General features: G+C 45.4%; 1 protein-coding gene across 1 annotated transcript in view; it reads left to right on the forward strand.

Annotated features, from left to right (window-relative positions):
* The first annotated feature begins 7382 nt into the window (after positions 1–7382).
* Positions 7383–20017, forward strand: part of LOC132886267 (zinc finger protein 850-like) — a 102170-nt gene continuing 89535 nt past the window's right edge. The window contains exons 1-2 of the mRNA XM_060920827.1: positions 7383–7457; positions 9456–9570. The gene's annotated coding sequence lies outside the window, so the exon portion shown is untranslated. The remainder of the gene's footprint in view (positions 7458–9455; positions 9571–20017) is intronic.

Genomic DNA, 20017 nt, shown 5'->3' on the forward strand with positions numbered 1-20017 from the left:
TTACAACCAGAATCCACCAACACCTGATATGTAGCCCCTTGGATACTCACCGGTATGCGATACGCTCCGGCCCAATCGAGGGCGGCCTCTGGCGTGTCAGGGATCTGGACCACCACGCCCACTTCCATTGCCGTGCACTGTTGTTGAAGGTGTCCTGGCTCCCCGCAGCGCCAGCAAACCGGCCCGGGCTTTCCCTCTGCACCGGTGATCTGGGGCTCACTCACCTGAGGTGGGGGAGAGACAGACACAGAAGGGAGAAACGGGAGGGCACTGCGGGTGCGGCGGGCTGGCTGGGGTGGAGCCAGCCCCCGTCTCCGTGGTGGGGGAATGGGGCAAGGACGGGACACAGAAGGAGGGGGAGAGAGAGAGAGAGAAGAAGAGAGAAGGGTCGACGTCGTCTGCTGTCCTGCCACCGGAACAGCCGCCAGATGATCCTCCGCCAGCTCCACTGCCTGATCCAGCGACGCCGGGCGGTGGCACTGGACCCACTCCGCGGTTCCTGCTGGTAAGCGGGCGATGAATTGTTCCAGCACCACCTGGTCGATGATCCCCTCGGCGTCGCAGTCGTTGGCCCTCAACCACCGCCAGCAGGCATCCCAGAGCTGCTGGCCGAACGCGAACGGCCGGCCAACTTCCTCCAATCACAGAGCGCGGAAGCGCTGGCGCTGTTGCTCTGGTGTGCACCCCACGCGCTGGAGGACAGCCCGGCGGAGGTCCACATAGGCCAGCCGGCGGTCGGCGGGGAGCTGTAGCACGGCCAGCTGTGCCTCTCCCGTTAGGAGGGGGAGGAGGCGCGCCGCTCCATCGGCCACCCCGAGGCTTCTGCGACCTGTTCAAACAGCATGATGAACGCCTCGGGGTCGTCCTGCGGGCCCATCTTGGTGACGGTGAGGGGAGACGGGCCCGCGGCCGGAGCGCTGGTGAACCCCGCCGACGCGAGGAGGTGTCGGAACGCCTCGCGGTCTTCCTGCTGGGCCAGCACCAGGGCTTCGAAGCGCCGCTCTTGTTCCTTCCAGAGTGTGACGAGTGCCTGGTGCTGGCTTTCTGGGCTGTGGCGAGGGCGTGGACCAGGTCGGCGAACGGGGAGGATTCCATGGGGCTGCTTGGTTGGTGCTCCACAGTCCCGGGTTTCAGCACCACTGTAAACGTTCCGTATGTGGGGGTGGAACACAGAGGACGGCAGGACAGAGATCAGGGTTAAATATGAGCTTTATTGCCGCACTTTTTAGTCTGACAACTTTAAACGATAGAGACACACACACACTGTAGTGTTCTCGTCTGGGGAAGCTCCCTCCCGTTCTCACTCTCCCTCCTTAAATAGGGCACGGTCACTGGGAAGACACACACAAACACAGGTTAATTGCCGTCAGGTGTAGTGATTCTGCCACTTACCTTCCCTGACTCCGCCCTCCTGTCACAGACCGGCGCTCGACCACGCCCCCGCTGCCACAACCTTATAGAAGAAACTCTTAGCAGAGGTAAGTTCAGATGAGAATTTGGATGAGATTGTGGTCAGAGAGAAGATCTGTGTCAAGTTGTGATTTCTTCCACTTTCTCTCTGCTATTCTTAATTCTCTCTGATTACTGCACAATATATATGTTTGCCAAGGAACAGAGCAAGAATTCTTCCTGGGTTTAGAGGGCAGAAATGTTCCATGGATGAGGAAAGTGTCTGTGGCTATCTCCAGTGGTAGGGAGGAAAAGGAGTCAGTGTCTGCAAGGGATGATAGGGTGCAAGAAGCTATGGATGAAGGGGAGATAGAGTGGAGGCTTCAGCAAGTGGGAGAGAAATATTGATAGCTGGTTTTAGGCAGCATAGAGAGTTCGATGCTGAATGATATGAAGTGATGATCAGAAATGTGGAGTGGGGTAACGACGTTTTTTTTCTCTGTGCTCTCACGGAAGGCGGTCGCATTTCTCTGCTCTCCTCTCCCTTATTTTCCCTGCTTGTGCTCCTCTGTCTCGTCTCGTCTGTCTATACTTTTGAGAGACTCTCTCCCCACTGCTCTCCAAACTAAAAAATCATGGAATTGATAAACTGGTCTCTTAACGAAATTGACACAGTTTTCTTGATGAGAAGCCTGGGTTCGGGGGAACCCACGTGTCCTGCCAGAACGTTTGCGGCTGGCTACACGATGGATGCGTGGGAGCAGTGGCGGGTCGTGTGCCTGGTGATTCTTTCTGTGGAGGACATTGAAGACATCTACCTATTCAGAACCATGATTACAGGACTTTTGCTGATTGGATTAGGCATTGCCCTGGTTTATCGAGGAAATCAGAAAATGGTGACGGCTGTTCAAAGCCCCATAAAGCTGCCCGACATGATTGAAGTGGTGGGCAGAGCTGTCGGCACTCAGGCTGTGGCTCAGAACTTGAACCGCAACATGGATGACATCATGGAGAAGCTTTCGGCTTTGCAAAGGAAATAGATTGATTTGGAGACCAGAATGGACAAACAGAGAGGTCGTGTAAAATAATGCGTCTACTCGCCCCAAGACCAAACAATCCCAATCTTATCTGCTTTCGGCTCCCTCAGACAGCACTGGCCTCGGCCAAGGCTATTGCTGGGACAACATCTCCCCCTGAAGGTCACTGCTGTGAGACACTCTCACATTCCTTCCCCCACTTCCCGCGGTCGCCGCTTTTATCCCCAGTGTGACAAGTGGGTGCGTGACCAGCGCCATCATGGCTGCAGGAAAGGACGGCTGCTTGTTTGCTCTGGGTTACCTCTACCCCCCCTTACCCCCACCCCTGATCGCCCCCCCCCAAGTCCCGAGTTTTCATGTTGTAAAGTGTACTTGTGTTATTTTGTGCTTATGTGCTGAGGTGTTTTTTTTTAATGTTCCCACACTGTACTCCTCACAGGAGCATAGTGGGGGGTTTGCTTTTTTCTCCTCCCCTCTCCTCATGTTACTCTGTATTTTTTCTTTTCATCCCTGTCTTCCTGTCCTGTCTACTCCCCCTCTGTCAATTGTATGTATGTGTGTATGTAAGGACAGGTTGGTGGTCAATTTCGCTGGTACTTGTGACTAGTGACAATAAAGGGTTCATTCATGTCTGTAGCTGGGGAGGGGTAATTGAAGACCAGGTCCAGGGCATTTCCTCCTTTCTGTGTGGGAGGGCAGCTGCTGAGTTTCAAGAAGGAATGCAGAAGAGGGAGAAGGCAAGAGGACTGAAACTTGTCAGAGGGGAGGTTGAAGTTTCCAAGGACATTGAGAAGGGGGCTGTGAGAGGGGTGTACTGTATACAGTGGGAATGGAGTGTTGCTGACCACAACTGAGGATATTGTCAGATCCTTTGAGGATCTCCTAAATCCCAATGAATTGCCTTCAATAGAAGATGCAGAGTCAGAGGACTCAGAAGGGGATTCTCTCTTCACTAGGGCTGAGGTCGCTGAGCTTATTAAAAAAAACCCTCTTTGTTGGCAGGGCCCTATGGGTGAATGAGATCCCCCCCGAGTTCCTTTGCCTCTTCTACATTGTGTGCAGGTCAAGGACAGTGCCTCTGGATTGGTAGACTGGGGTGGTGGTCCCACTTTTTAAGAAAGGGTACTGGAGGGTGTGTTCCAACCTTAGAGAGATCACACTCATCAGCCTCCATGGGAAGGTTTATGCCAGGGTGCTGGACACCGTCTGTTAGTTGAAACTTGGATTCAGGAGGAACAATGCTGTTTTTATCCTGGTTATGAAACACTGGACCAGCTCTTTATCCTTCCAAGGTTGCTGGAGGGTTTATGGGATTTTGCCCAACCAGTCTGCATGTGCTTGGTGAACTTGGAAAAGTTTCTGTGGGTGCCCTGTGGGGGTGCTTTGGGAGTATGGGGTACTGGGCCAACTGGTCTGGGCCATTTGGTCCCTGTATAACTGGAGTGAAAGCTTGGTTCACATTGTTGGCAATAAATTGGGCTCATTCATGGTGAGTGTTGGACTCCTCCAGCACTACCCTTTGTTACCAATTCTGTTTATAACTTTAATTGGCAGAATTTCTAGGCATAGCCAAGGGATGAAGGGTGTCCAGTTCAGTAGGCTAAGGATGGTATCATTATTGTTTTGCAGATGATGTGGTCCTGTTGGCTTTATGGAGCAGTGCACTCTAGCTCACTCTGGGGTGGTTTGTAGCCAAGTATGAAGTTGCTGGGATGAGAATTAGCACCTCCAATCTGAGCCCATAATTCTTGGTCAGAAAATGATGGATTGGCACTTCTGGGTTGGGGCTGAGTTGTTGCCTCAAGTGGAGGAATTCAAGTATCTTATTATCAAGGGTCTTCATAAGTGATTTTTAAATACTTTTACTGCATTAAAAAAAAATCACTTATGATTACCAAAGTAGCTGCATAGATGAAACTTTTCAACGTGATCAAGGGTCTTATTCATTGGGGGGGGGGGGGGGGGGGGGGTAGAGTGGGAGATTGACAGACAGTGATGCAATTGCTGTACAGATCTGTCAAAGTGAAGAGAGTGCTGAGACAAAAGGCAAAGTTATTGATTTACTGGCTGATCTATATTCCTACCCTCACCTATGGCCATGAACTGTGGTAGTTGACATGAAGAACAAGATCATAGGTATATGCAGCAGAAATGAGTTGACACAAAAAGGTGTCTGGGGTCACCCTTAGAGATAGGGTGAAGTGCTTGGACATTCGGGAGGGGCTCAAAGTAGAGTAGCTGCTCCTCTGCATCGAAAGGAGCTAGAGAAGATGGTTTTGGCATCTGGCTCCGTTGCCTCCCAGATGCCTCGTAGGTGAGGTGTTACAGGCATGTCCAGCTGGGAGGAAACCATGAGGCAGACCCAGGACACACTAGAGTGATTATATCTGTCAGCTGGCTTGGGAATGCCTTGGTATCCCCCTGGAAGAGCTGGAGGAGGTGGCTTGGGAAATGGAGGCCTGGACATTTCTGCTTAAACTGGTGCCCCTGCAACCCAGATAAGCAGTAGAAGATGGATGGATTAATTTATTTTTTTCATAATTCATTTTTAAGGCCATCTGGTTTGCTGTAAGACTTGTTAGCCTGTCTCACTGTATATAGTGACATCAACAGCTTCTCCACACTGTGACCCCAGACAACAACAGTTTTATCTCATCTCATTATCTGTAGCCGCTTTATCCTGTTCTACAGGGTCGCAGGCAAGCTGGAGCCTATCCCAGCTGACTACAGGCGAAAGGCAGGGTACACCCTGGACAAGTTGCCAGGTCATCACAGACAACCATTCACATTGACTATGGTCAATTTAGAGTCACCAGTTAATCTAACCTGCATGTCTTTGGACTGTGGGAGAAACCGGAGCACCCGGAGGAAACGGGGAGAACATGCAAACTCCGCACAGAAAGGCCCTCGCCGGCCACGGGGCTCGAACCCGGACCTTCTTGCTGTGAGGCGACAGCGCTAACCACTACACCACCATGCCGCCCTACAACAGTTTTATGGTATAGGTAATTTAGTAGGATGTCATGTGTACTCTATGGAAATGGTTCACACCCAGTGAACATGGTTTCATATTCATTCAGAGTGTTCATATTGAGTGAATTAATTAATTAATCAATCTAACTACATAAAACATGAATAAATATTAAATTTAAAACATTCTTATTTCATAATAATTAATACATAATTAACTTGTCATGAGAAAATGAGGTTTGTTATCTCGAGATCTCATCTCATTAGCTCTAGCTGCTTTATCCTGTTCTACAGGATCGCAGGCAAGCTGGAGCCTATCCCAGCTGACTACAGGCAAAAGGCGGGGTACACCCTGGACAAGTCACCAGGTCATCACAGGGCTGACACATAGACACAGACAACCATTCACACTCACATTCACACCTACGCTCAATTTAGAGTCACCAGTTAACCTAACCTGCATGTCTTTGGACTGTGGGGAAAACCGGAGCACCCGGAGGAAACCCACACGGACATGGGGAGAACATGCAAACTCCGCACAGAAAGGCCCTCGCCGGCCACGGGGCTCGAACCCGGACCTTCTTGCTGTGAGACGACAGCGCTAACCACTACACCACCGTGCCGCCTATCTCGAGATCAAGGGAAAAATTAAATTGTGATCTTGAGGAAATAGTATTAAAAATGATTGCAAGCATGGCTGTTCTTGGCTTCCATACAAGTAGGGCTGAAAATCTCATCTCATCTCATTATCTCTAGCTGCTTTATCCTGTTCTACAGGGTCGCAGGCAAGCTAGAGCCTATCCCAGCTGACTACGGGCGAAAGGCGGGGTACACCCTGGACAAGTTGCCAGGTCATCACAGGGCTGACACATAGACACAGACAACCATTCACACTCACACCTACTGTCAATTTAGAGTCACCAGTTAACCTAACCTGCATGTCTTTGGACTGTGGGGGAAACGGGAGCACCCGGAGGAAACTCACGCGGACATGGGGAGAACATGCAAACTCCGCACAGAAAGGCCCTTGCCGGCCACGGGGCTCAAACCCGGACCTTCTTGCTGTGAGATGACAGCGCTAACCACTACACCGCCTATCTCGAGATCAAGGGAAAAATTAAATTGTGATCTTGAGAAAATAGTATTAAGGCAAGGCAAGTTTATTTCTATAGGGCATTTCATACACAGTGGCAGTTCAATGTGCTTTACAGAGGTAAAAGCAAAACAGTAAACAATAGAAAATAAAATTACATAAAATAAAGGGGGAAGAAGAGAGAAAAAATAATAAGAATTAAACAATAGTAGAAATACAATAATAAAATGAAGTAAAAGTTCAGTAAAAAACAGCAGAATAAAATAGAATAAAAGTTAAGTAAAGTTTAAAACATGTAAAGATGATGATATTTATCAGTTAGCAGAAAGCATCTGAGAACAGCTTGGTCTTTAGTCTAGATTTGAAGCTGCCAACAGCAGGAGCATTTTGATGTCCTCTGGCAGTTGGTTCCATAGCTGCACTGCATAGTAGCTAAAAGCTGCTTCACCACACTTTGTTTTAACAGCAGGTTTTACCAGTAAATTTTGCTGTTGCGATCTGGTAGATCTGATTGGGTTAGGCCGCTGCAACATATCAGAGAGGTAATTGGGCCCTGTACCATTTAGAGATTTGTACACCAGCAGCAATGCTTTAAAGTCAATTCTGTAGCTTACTGGAAGCCAGTGAAGGGACCTTAGAATTGGAGTAATTAAAAATGATTGCAAGCATGGCTGTTCTTGGCTTCCATACAAGTAGGGCTGAAAATGTCCTGATAAAATTTCATTCATTGGTCAGAAATAGAAAAAATACTCAAGTATGGAGACGGTGCTCCATAAAATACTCTATAAAAATATTTATATAAATAACTTCTGAAAAAGAGGAAGAACACATACTCCTACCAGCAGGGGGCGGTAATGCAGAAGGTTGCAGAAGCAGAAGGTTGTTGCCAACCGGTCTGAAGTGAAAGGAGAAGAAGAAAGCGAGCTGCTTCTCCGTGAAAACCTTTCGGAAGGTCTTATACACACATGGTGAGATAAGCTTGTGGGTTTTTTTTTCCTGTAGAAGTAATTAAATTAATTTAGAATAATTTGCACCACACACTGCAGCTTGTGTCGAGTAAGGGAGCGAACTGACAGAAATATCACCTTTCAAGGATTGAAAGTTTTTATTGTCCTGTGTATAAAGTACAATGAGCTTCTTCCTGCTGCTTCTGCACACATAATTAACATTAAAGCAGTGCAACTTTACAACAAAATAAATACTCACTACTGTGAGAGATGTAACAGTGTGTAATAACATCCAGTGTTTACCATGAGCTAGTAAAGTGATGTGGCAGTGTAAAGTGATGTAGCAGTGTAAAGTGATGTAGCAGTGCAAAGTGATGTAGCAGTGTAAAGTGATGTAGCAGTGTAAAGTGATGTAGCAGTGTAAAGTGATGTAGCAGTGTAAAGTGATGTGGCAGTGTAAAGTGATGCGGCAGTGTAAAGTGATGCGGCAGTGTAAAGTGATGCGGCAGTGTAAAGTGATGCAGCAGTGTAAAGTGATGTAGCAGTGCAAAGTGATGTAGCAGTGTAAAGTGATGTAGCAGTGTAAAGTGATGTAGCAGTGTAAAGTGATGTAGCAGTGTAAAGTGATGTAGCAGTGTAAAGTGATGTAGCAGTGTAAAGTGATGTGGCAGTGTAAAGTGATGTGGCAGTGTAAAGTGATGTGGCAGTGTAAAGTGATGCGGCAGTGTAAAGTGATGCAGCAGTGTAAAGTGATGCAGCAGTGTAAAGTGATGCAGCAGTGTAAAGTGATGCAGCAGTGTAAAGTGATGCAGCAGTGTAAAGTGATGTAGCAGTGCAAAGTGATGCAGCAGTGTAAAGTGATGCAGCAGTGTAAAGTGATGCAGCAGTGTAAAGTGATGCAGCAGTGTAAAGTGATGCAGCAGTGTAAAGTGATGCAGCAGTGTAAAGTGATGCAGCAGTGTAAAGTGATGCAGCAGTGTAAAGTGATGTAGCAGTGTAAAGTGATGCAGCAGTGTAAAGTGATGCAGCAGTGTAAAGTGATGTAGCAGTGTAAAGTGATGTAGCAGTGTAAAGTGTGGCAGTGGGTAGAATATGAAGGTTGCAGTAGCTACAGAGGATGCTGCAGCAGTGAGTTTTGCAGAATTAGCAGTGATCTGATAAATGTAGGCATTTCTGCAGGATACAACATGCATCATGTTTATCAGGTATAGGCCTGTTTGATGATATTTCATGACAAGTGAACTTTTTAAAAATGTATAGTTCATAATATATATTTTGTTTGTTAGTAGTATTATGGTATACTGTGTGTAATAAAGTGTATATCTGTATATAATATATACTGTATACCATATTACACTTTTGCACGAAGATATGAAGTTTATCTTCGAGTGGTGAACATATTCACAAGTGAGTGAAGTGAATGAGTGATGTTTTTCAACACAAGAAGATAAGCTTCATATCTTCGTGCCACCTACATCCACAAAAATATACACAAGTTAATCAAAAGAATTTTAATTTTCAACCGATTCGCTATTTCGACAACCTGCGTCTAGTCAGGTGATGTCATCGGAGTGAAATATCAGGAAATATGTCACTCAGCTCCGCGATGTATTTAGTATGAAAAATGCAAATTTTTTTAACACGAGAAGATAAACTTCATATCTTCAAGCCCAGTGTGTGATTTTCTTTTTATTATATAGACACATTCACAAACAAAATGTACCAAAATTGATCAAAACAGTTCATCGATATCGTCACGAGTGAGATATTGAGAAATATGTCACGGTTGCCATTCTCGATGTCCTGGCTGTAGCTCATCTGAAAAATATGAGTGGCATATTTACCAGTAAAACACTTGTGTTTACATATTATATACATACATTACCATTCAAAAGTTTGTATCGTAGGTTTTTCTATATTGTGACTGTTTTCTACATTGTAGAACAATACTGAAGATATCAAAACTATGAAATAGTAACATATGGAATTATGTGATAAACAAAATGTTTCATATTTTAGATTCTTCAAAGTATCCGGCGTTTACCTTGATGACGCTTTGCACACTACTGGCATTATCTTAACCAGCTTCATGAGGTGGAATGCTTTTCAGTTAACAGCTGTGGCTCTTCAAAAGGTAATTAGTGGACGAGTTTCTTGCCTTCTTAATGCGTTTGAACTCAAACAGTAAATAGTAAATAATAAAAATACAGTAAATAGCCCAATTACACAACTGTAGTATCCAGCTTTTAGTGAAGTTGATTCATCTCACACTGAAAAAAATGAGAAAAATCCAACCTTTACCTGAAATAACTTTATTCAGAGAATAACAAATCCCTCATCAAGAAATAATTATTTTCAGTTAAAATATGTACCACTGTTATTGGCACCCGTGCATTTAATACTTTGTACAACCCCCTTTGGGAGTAAAACAGCACTGAGTCTCTCCTCTAACATTTTATAAGGTTGGAGATACAGAGCAGGGCATCTGAAACCGTTCCTCTTTACACAGTGTCTCCAGATCATCCAGGGTCCTCAACCCTCTTTTGTGCTTCTCCTCTTCAGCTCAGCTCACAGAGTTTCACTGGGGTTCAGCTCAGGGGACTAAGCTGGCCATGGCAGAATCTTGACTCTGTGCTCAGCAAACTATTTTTGTTTTGATTTGGACAGATGCTTAGATCATTGTCCTGCTGGAAGATCCAGTGATGACCCAGTTTTAGTTTTCTGGTAGAGGCAGCCAGATTTTGATTTTGAATGTCCTGGTGTTTCATGGAGTCCATGATGCCATGCACCCTCACAAGGTTTCCAGGACCTTTGGAGGAAAAACAGCCCCAAAACATTACAGAACTTCCACCATATTGTACAGTAGGGATTGGGTTCTTTTCATTCTAGCCATCCTTCTTTTTACACCAAACCCATTGCCATTGCTTATTGCCAAAAAGCTCCATTTTTGTTCCATCAGACCATAGAACACGGTTCCAGTCAAAATTGTACTAGCGTTTCACAAACGTCAGGCTCTTACATTTGTGGTTAACTGACAGAAAAGGCTTTTTTTCTGGCAAACCTTCCAAATCTGTTGGCATGGAGGTGGAGTCTGATAGTAGTTTGGGAGATTTTACGTTTTCTTGTAATTCACCGCAGGGTTTTCATTAGTAACCGATTGCCGATCAAAATCATCAGTTGTAAATAACTTTGCAGGTGTTTGTAGCGTTATTGTGCAATGGTTACACTTATCTATCGTCTTTTCTGACCATACACAGTTACAGTAATCATACAACAGCACACACACACACACACACACACACACACACACACACACACATTTAGTTAAGTTCAGGTCTTTTATTTTACGTATCTGTGATTGTATAGGCGACAGCTGCATTTTTCTGTTTTATGGCGGTTGGCAAACAGCTTTTAGGGGACTGGAGTGTGAACCAGAATGTTTACTACCCTATTGTGCTAAATTCTCCAAATAATTCCTGTATCATTTAAAAACCTAAAAATAGCCCTATATCCCACATTATCTGACCTCAGCTGCAATATCTTTCTGATACCTAGTGTCATATGATTTAAATCGGGTAAAAGACTGAAAAAAGGAGAGCTATTCAGGACACAACTGTGTGTATTTTTAAGATACAGCTTGCATCTTAAATACACACAGTTGTGTAAGTGTGGGTGGAATCAGTGACTTGGAGCTTGGTCCTCTTGTTGATGATAGTCTGAGACACTGGCCTTTCATTTAAACTAACATCTTTTACCCGACTACAAACTGAATTGCACTGCCAATTCTTGTGATGTGACTGAAAAACCTTTTGTGTCGCAGGTCTGCTACAGGTTTGCCTCTTTGATGGCAACAGTGCAGAACTTGCTTTTTCATTAACAGACTCCTTTCCTCCAGGCTCTCCTCAGGCCCCAGCACATCTTTTAAATACTAACTAACTGTATTCTAATTATTTTTGTCATGTACATCAAGAGGGATTAATGCTGTAGACATTTTGCAATAAAGGTAAAAATAACATTCATACATTTATTTATTCATAACTTCGTAGCTAAAAAAAAAGCAGCAGCAGGTTTAAACACAGAGCACTGGGAAAACAACACTTTGCACATGCAGAAAAGCCCAAATTACCCTGTATCACAACGGAAAAAGCCCAAATTCAGAAATACAGGGTGTAACCCAAATTATGTAATTGTGAAAGGCCTGATTGAATCAGGCTTTGATGAAATGTGGTCTGATTACAACCTGAGTCCACCAAGGTCTGAAGTGTCCTCCTTTGAATACTCATTGCCACTCTGTATGTTCCTGCTCAATCAGGGGAAGCCTGAGGCATGTCAGGAATGTAGATCAGAATCCCCATCTGTTAATGGAACACTGATCTTGGAAATGCTCACCTGTATCCACAAATCAGATCAAACAAATGATGTCTGTCCTTTGAATCCTCACAGAGCACATCATCAGCTGACTGCTGACTCTAATAAGAATTGTTGTCAGTCTTTCTGTATGTAAAAATACTGCAGCTTCATCAGAAGTAAGAACCAGGGAGACCACCAAATCCAGATTGAAAGATTTGCATACAAATAGAGAACCCGGATTTTACAGCAGATGGCAGTTTCACAATGGATGTTATGGTTTTCTGTGCAAAACCATAACAACTTTAGGTTTTAGATAGAATATGAACAGAAGAACAGTGGCTAACCAACTCTCCTCTTTTCTCTCTTGGAACAACCTCCTGGATCCTCACCAGTTTGGCTTCCGAAACAGACACTCAACCAAGACTGTGCTTCTCTCCATCAGTGAGGCACTTCATGCAGAAAGTGCCACCTCCCTCTCCTCTATCCTCTGTTCTGATTCTCCTGGACCTTTCTGCTGCATTTGACATTGTTGATCACCCATTCTTCCTGTCATCCCCATCAGCTCTGGGGATCTGCAGGACAGTGCTAGACTGGTTCAAGTCCTACTTCTCTGGTCACTCTTTCCAGGTTACCTGGTCTGGTACCATATCAGCGCCACGTCTACTTACCACTGACTGGTGTCCCTCAAGGTTCAATTCTTGGTCTGCTTCTCTTCTCCCTCTACACCCAGTTTCTCACCCTGATTATCTCTGGTCATGGTCTGTTCTACCACTGCTATGCTGATGACACCCAATTCTTTCTCCCTTTTCCTCCTTCTGACACACAGATCTCTGCTTGCATCTCTGCTTGCCTGTGTGACATCCAGAGCTGGATGGACAACCATCACCTGAAGCTCAATACAGGCAAGACAGAGGTGATTTACATTCCCACTTCATCCTCTCCATCCCTGGACATCGTCATCTCCCTGGGGTACATCTCCTGGTCACTTTCAACCAGTGCCAAAAACCTAAGGGTGGCGTTCAACGACAGACTCTCCTCCTCAGCGAACATTACACATCCAGGTCACTGCAGCAGATATCTCCTCTAGAATATCCGAAGGATCCGCCCCTTCTTTACCCCACTCTACTCAGCTCCTGTTCCAAGTGCTGATCCTCTCCTTCTTGGACTATTGCAACTCTTTCCTTGCTGGTCTTCCAGCATCTGCCATCAGACTGTTGCAGCTCATCCAGAACGCTGTAGCCTGCCTGGTCTACAACCTCCCTTGTTCTTCCCATGTCACCCTTCTGCTTGCTGACTTGCACTGGCTACCTATTGCAGCTCGTATCAGATTTAAGACATTGTTGCTAGCTTTCCAGGCTCTCAGAGGCTTAAGTCCAGCATACCTCCAGAGTCTGATCCACCCCTACACACCAGCCAGATCCCTATGCTCTGCTACTACTGGTCGCCTGGCCCCTCCTCCTCTCCACACATGCCCAGCCCACTCAAGACTGCTGTCTGTTTGGGCTCCCTGTTGGTGGAATGACCTTCTCATTGAGGTCAGAACTGCCGACTCCCTAACCACCTTCAAGCGCAGACTGAATACTCATCTCTTCAGGCTGCACCTCTTCCCTGCTTCCCTGCCCACTGTGTAACCGCATATTGGTCCAAACCAGACTGTGTACTGTCTAGCCTGGGGTTAGCCGTTGGAGTCTTATTTTTCTGTATTTCATTGTACTTTGCTTGAAGAGAGAGTAAACACAGGTTGTTAGGTATGCCCAATGTCACCTAATAAGTCGGAACAGTATACATTTTGTGCTGAGTACAAGCAGGGACTCTGGCAAAACTAACTCATCTCATCTCATTATCTGTAGCCGCTTTATCCTTCTACAGGGTCGCAGGCAAGCTGGAGCCTATCCCAGCTGACTACGGGCGAAAGGCAGGGTACACCCTGGACAAGTCGCCAGGTCATCACAGGGCTGACACATAGACACAGACAACCATTCACACTCACGGTCAATTTAGAGTCACCAGTTAACCTAACCTGCATGTCTTTGGACTGTGGGGGAAACCGGAGCACCCGGAGGAAACCCACATGGACACGGGGAGAACATGCAAACTCCACACAGAAAGGCCCTCGCCGGCCCCGGGGCTCGAACCCAGGACCTTCTTGCTGTGAGGCGACAGCGCTAACCACTACACCACCGTGCCGCCCGCAAAACTAACTATGACAGCATAACTAAAAGGGGAGAGGCAGAAGGTAACACAGGCATGAGAGCACCCCGGGACATAAAGCAGCAGCCACTACACCATCAACAAAGTTTGTTGTTTTCCTATGCCTGGTACATGGATAGAAGAGTTAGACCTACTTATTTTTGGGATATATAGAGTAATTGCCTGGCCAGATTCGGCATGCTAACATCAGAGTTCTCCCCAGTGAATGAGAGGGTTGTTTCCCTGTGCCTTCGGGTCAGGGAATGGTCTCTGACTGTCATTTGCGCTTATGCCCCAAATGGTAGTTCAGAGTACCCAGCCTTCTTTGAGTCTTTGAGTGGGGTGCTAGACAGTGCACCATGAGGGGACTCCATTGTTTTACTGGGGGACTTCAGTGCACACATGGGCAATGACCGTGAGACCTAGAGGGGTGTGATGGGAGGAACGGCCTGCCCAATCTGAACCCGAATGGTGTTCAGTTGTTGGACTTCTGTGCCATGCACGGTTTGGCCATAACAAACACCATGTCTGAGCATAAGGGTGTTCATAAGTGCACGTAGCACGAGGACATCCTAGGCCATAGATCGATGATTGACTTTGTAGTCATTTCATCTGATCTATGACCATATGTCTTGAATACTCGAGAGAAGCAGAGCTGTCAGCTGATGGTGGCGAGCTGGATCAGATGGCAGGGGAGGAGGCTGGACCGACCTTGCAGGCCCAAACGTGTAGTGATTGTATGCTGGGAACATCTGGTGGAGGCTCCTGTCTGTCGGATTTTCAACTGCCACATCTGGCAGAGCTTCAACTGCATACCAGGGGAGAATGGGGACATTGAGTCCAAGTGGACCATGTTCCGCACCTCCATTGCTGAGGCAGCCATGCAGAGCTGTGTCTGCAAGGTTGTTGGTGCCTGTCGTGGCGGTAATCCCCGAACTCGGTGGTGGACACTTGCAGTGAGGGGAGCTGTCAAGCTGAAGAAGGAGTCCTATTGGGCTTGGTTAGCCTGTGGGTCTCCAGAGGCAGCTGACTTATACCGACACGCCAAGCGGAATGCGGCTCTGGCGGTCACTGAAGCAAAAACTTGGTTGTGGGAGGAGTTCAGTGAGGCCATGGAAAGTGACTTTTGGTTGGCCTCGAAGAGATTCTGGCAAACTGTCCAGCACCTTAGGAAGGGGAAGCAGTGCTCTGTCCCTACTGTTTACAGTGAGGATGGAATGCTGTTGACCTCAACTGGGGACATCGTTCGACGGTGGAAGGAATAGTTTGAGGATCTCCTCAATCCCACTTTCATGTTGTCTGAGGGTGCTTGGGAGGACTTGCCCATCACAGGGGCCGAGGTTGCCAAGGCAGTTAAAAAGCTTCTCAGTGGCTGGGCTCCGGGGGTGGATGAGATTTGTCCTGAGTTCCTGAAGGCACTGGATGTTGTTGGGCTGTCTTGGCTGACATGCCTCTTCAACATTGCGTGGAGGTCGGGGACAGTGCCTCTGGATTGGTAGACTGGGGTGGTCGTCCCACTTTTTAAAAAGGAGGATGGGACAGTGTGTTCCAATTATAGGGGGATTACACTTCTCAGCCTCCCTGGAAAAGCCTATGCTAGGGTGCTGGAGAGGAGACTCCGGTCGATAGTTGAGCCTCGGATTCAGGAGGAACAATGCGGTTTTTGTCCTGGTTGTGGAACACTGGACCAGCTCTTTACCCTTGCAAGGGTACTGGAGGGTGCATGGGAGTTTGCCCAACCAGTCTACATGTGTTTTGTGGACCTGGAGAAGGCTTACGATCGTGTCAAGTTTATTTGTATAGCACTTTTAACAAGGTTAAAAGCATTGTCGCAAAGCGACTTTAGGACTGCAGTTGACTTGCTGACTTTAGGACTGCAGCTGACTTTAGGACTGCAGTTAACTTGCTGACTTTGGGACTACGGTTGTCGTGAACCATAAATTTAAAATATGAGCTAATTTTATCCCTAATCTGTCCCCAATGAGCACGCCTGTTGCGACGGTGGCAAGGAAAAACTCCCTCAGACGACATGAGGAAGAAACCTCGAGAGGAACCAGACTCAAAAGGAAACTCATCCCCATCTGGGCAACAACAGACAACATGGCTGTAACATTAACAGTCCTAACAAAGTCAGCTTCGTTGATGCTATAAACCCCCCACCGACGGAAACCCGAGCGCAAAACCGTTTACGGCAACCGTAGTCCCAAATTCAGCAAGTCAACTGCAGTCCCCAGCCACAAAGCACCACTGCAAGAGTCCAGATCGTCCTCCAGGCGCGACCCCCAACTGTCCACATGGGGCCGCCCTCCACAGGAGCGATGCGGGGAAGAGAGAGAAAACACAGGTTAGGTATGCCCAATGTCACCTGAATAAATAGGAACAGTATGCATATAGCATATTGCATGTCATAGAGGAGCAGAAGTTTGCTCAGGTACTGTGGTGCGAGACCATTCAGCGCTTTAAAGTAGTACTTTATAATCAGTACGAAATTTGATTGGGAGCCAATGCAGTGTGGATAAGACAGGGGTGATGTGGTCATATTTTCTAGTTCTAGTAAGGACTCTTGCTGCTGCATTTTGAACTAGCTGGAGCTTGTTTATGCACTTATTGGAACATCCAGACAGTAAGGCATTACAATAATCTAACCTGGAGGTAATGAAAGCATGAACTAGTTTTTCTGTGTCATGTAGTAACATAAGAAATTTAATCTTAGCAATGTTTCTGAGATGAAAGAAAGCTATCCGGGTAACGTTATCAATGTGAGTTTCGAATGAAAGACTGGGGTCAATAATCACTCCGAGGTCTTTTACTACTGCACGTGAAGAAACAGAAAGGCCATCCAGAGTTACTGTGGAATCAGAAAACTTACTTCTAGCTGCATGTGGTCTGAGTACAAGTACTTCAGTCTTGTCAGAGTTAAGCAGAAGGAAGTTAATAAGAATCCAGTGTCTAATGTCCTTTACACATTCCTCAATTCTATTAAGCTGGTGTCTCTCATCAGGTTTTGCAGAAACATACAACTGTGTGCCATCAGCATAACAGTGGAAACTAATACAATGTTTACGAATAATATCACCCAGAGGTAACATATATAGAGAAAAAAGCAGTGGACCCAAGACAGAACCTTGTGGAATATCAAACTTTACCTCAGTACGTCTAGAAACGTCACCATTTATATCAACATACTGATAGCGATCGGTTAAATAAGAGCTGAGCCAGGAGAGGGCTGTTCCCTTAACTCCCACAACATTTTCCAGTCTATCCAGAAGAATGGAATGATCAATGGTATCAAATGCTGCACTAAGGTCAAGCAACACAATCAGCGAGACACAGCCCTGATCAGATGCCAACAGTAGGTCGTTTACTACTTTTACCAGAGTTGTCTCTGTGCTATGATGAGGTCTAAATCCTGACTGATACATTTCATGGATGTTATTCCTATGTAAATATGAGCATAACTGCTGTGCCACAGCTTTTTCAAGCACTTTGGAGATAAAGGGGAGGTTGGATATTGGCCGATAATTGGACAGCTGACAGGGATCAAGGTCAGGTTTTTTAATCAGGGGTTTGATAACTGCTAGTTTAAAGGATTTGGGTATAGACCCCTTTCACATGACGTCACCGCGCCACGAGATTTTGTTAGGCGCCATATTGGAAGACCAAGTACATGCACTCACAATATAAAACAAAGTACGAGCGAGAGTAAAGTGACACGATGGATGATAATTCTGGTTATGTGAGTACATTACCAGTTGCAGAAAGGGCACGGTATGTGGAGAAACTGGCTGTGATTGATGGGTTTGACCCATATGATAAGACTCGGGGCAAGGGAGAATGGAAACATAAGGAGGACCGGACACCAATTCTGCCATCTGTTTGCTACCCAGACATTGTAAACTATTTGTTGTTTACACCCAGTGCCTACACTCAGTGTTCGAACTAATGCCGATATTTTCGGGGGGTCCCTTTTTTCCCTTGGGGGTGTGTGTGCTTGCGCTTGTCTCAGAGCGCGGATCTCCAAACACATGAGAAGCCTATCTTACGCACATATCACGTGGACTCCACACCTCCACACACGCATCGCGTCTGAAGTCATAACTCATCAGGGGAAATCATGTCCGCATTGGCATGTTCAAAAAACAACCTCGCGTCAACAATGATACCACACGCAAGAAAAAAAAAAACAGTCAGGTTACTCAACAACCAACCTGGCAGCAGCGAGCAAGCCCCAAACCATCCTAAATTATTATTATTATTATTAAATTGTAGAAGTCTGGGAGGCTTGCTCCTCATACAGTTATCAACTTGGGCCAATTTAGCATGTTTTAAATCTGAATTTCTTGCGTTTGCTTACCTCAAAGTGTCCGCAGATCATGCACAGACTTATCCATTATATCCACAGTTTTTTGCCAAGTCTCACACAGGTTTCTTTCAAGTCTACTGTTGGGCCAATAAATCAAAAATAAAACAGCTCAGATTTAAGTCGTTTGCCACTCCACTTTATTCTCGTGGGTTCACATACTGCTGCCGTTATTTCCCCCTAATCACGAGTTTGTTGGTCTTCCAAAATGGTGCAGGGTCTGTTTACTTCCGGTTTTGGGTGACATCAGTGAAAGGGGTCTATATAGCTAATCGTAAGAGAAGAATGTATTATTTTTAGAATTTTTTAGAAGTGGTTCAATTACTTCAGGTATTATCTGTTTGAATAGATGTGTAGGTAAGGGATCTAGTACACAAGTTGAGGCTTTTGATGCTGAGATTAATGAAAGTAATTCAGTTTCTCTAAGGGGAGTAAAACATTCTAATTGCTGATCTGATACAGTTATATTGTTAACTACAGGGTCCCTTACATTGTCTGACCTTAAATTAGTAGTTTGAATTTTTTTGTCGGATATAATTTTGTCATTAAAAAAATTCATGAAGTCGTTGCTACTCCATACTGCAGGTGTGCATGTGTTGATAGTGGACTTATTCCTGGTTAATTTTGCTACAGTATTAAATAGGAATCTAGGATTATTTTTGTTATCTTCTATTAGGGAGGAGAGATATGTTGATCTCGCAGCACTAAGAGCTTTTCTATACTTCAGGAAGCTCTCCTTCCACGCTAATTTGAACACTACCAATTTAGTTTGATGCCATTTACGTTCCAATTTTAGAGTGGTCTGTTTTAAAGTGCGAGTGTCATCATTATACCAGGGTGCTAATTTTTTGTCTCTGACCATTTTCCTTTTACGAGGAGGTACATTATCTAAAGTATGGCGGAAAGTTGACTCTAAGCATTCAGTTGCCTGATCAAGTTCTGCAGGAGCTGACAGTGACCCAATCAAAGTTGATAACTCTGGGAGATCATTTATAAAGCTCTGTGCAGTAGCTGACGTGAATGTATACATTTAATGCAGTAGTGTGGTGAGGTGCACATATTATTACTCAGACATATTTTGAATGAGATGAGATAATGATCTGAGAACTTCAGACTGTGGAAGTGTGACTATATTTTCTACGTTTAACCCAAATGTTAGTATTAAATCAAGGGTGTGGCCACAATTATGGGTCGGTCCTGTGACATTCTGATTAATCCCTACTGAATCTAAAATGGACACACGCTGTTTTCAAAGGGTCTTCTGGGTTATCGAAGTGAATATTAAAATCTCCGACAACTAAAGCTTTGTCTAAGGAAATAACCAGATCTGAGATAAAATCTGCAAATTCAGAAAGAAACTCAGAATATGGCCCCGGGGGCCTGTAAATAATAAGTAACGGGATTAACTGGGTAGACTTATTTTTCGAGGCTACATACATTATATGAGTATGAAGAACTTCAAATGTATTAAATTTATAACCAGGTTTGTGTGTTACACCTAGATAATCATTATAAATAACCGCAACGCCTCCTCCTCTGCCAGTTAGACGAGGCTGGTGTATATAACTGTATCCAGGAGGACTCGCTTCATTTAATGCTATATATTCATTTGGCTTAATCCATGTTTCAGTTAAACACAGTACATTAAACTCCTGATCAGTAATGAGTTCATTAACCATTA

Source organism: Neoarius graeffei, chromosome 1 (assembly GCF_027579695.1).
Source record: "Neoarius graeffei isolate fNeoGra1 chromosome 1, fNeoGra1.pri, whole genome shotgun sequence".
NCBI lineage: Eukaryota > Metazoa > Chordata > Actinopteri > Siluriformes > Ariidae > Neoarius > Neoarius graeffei.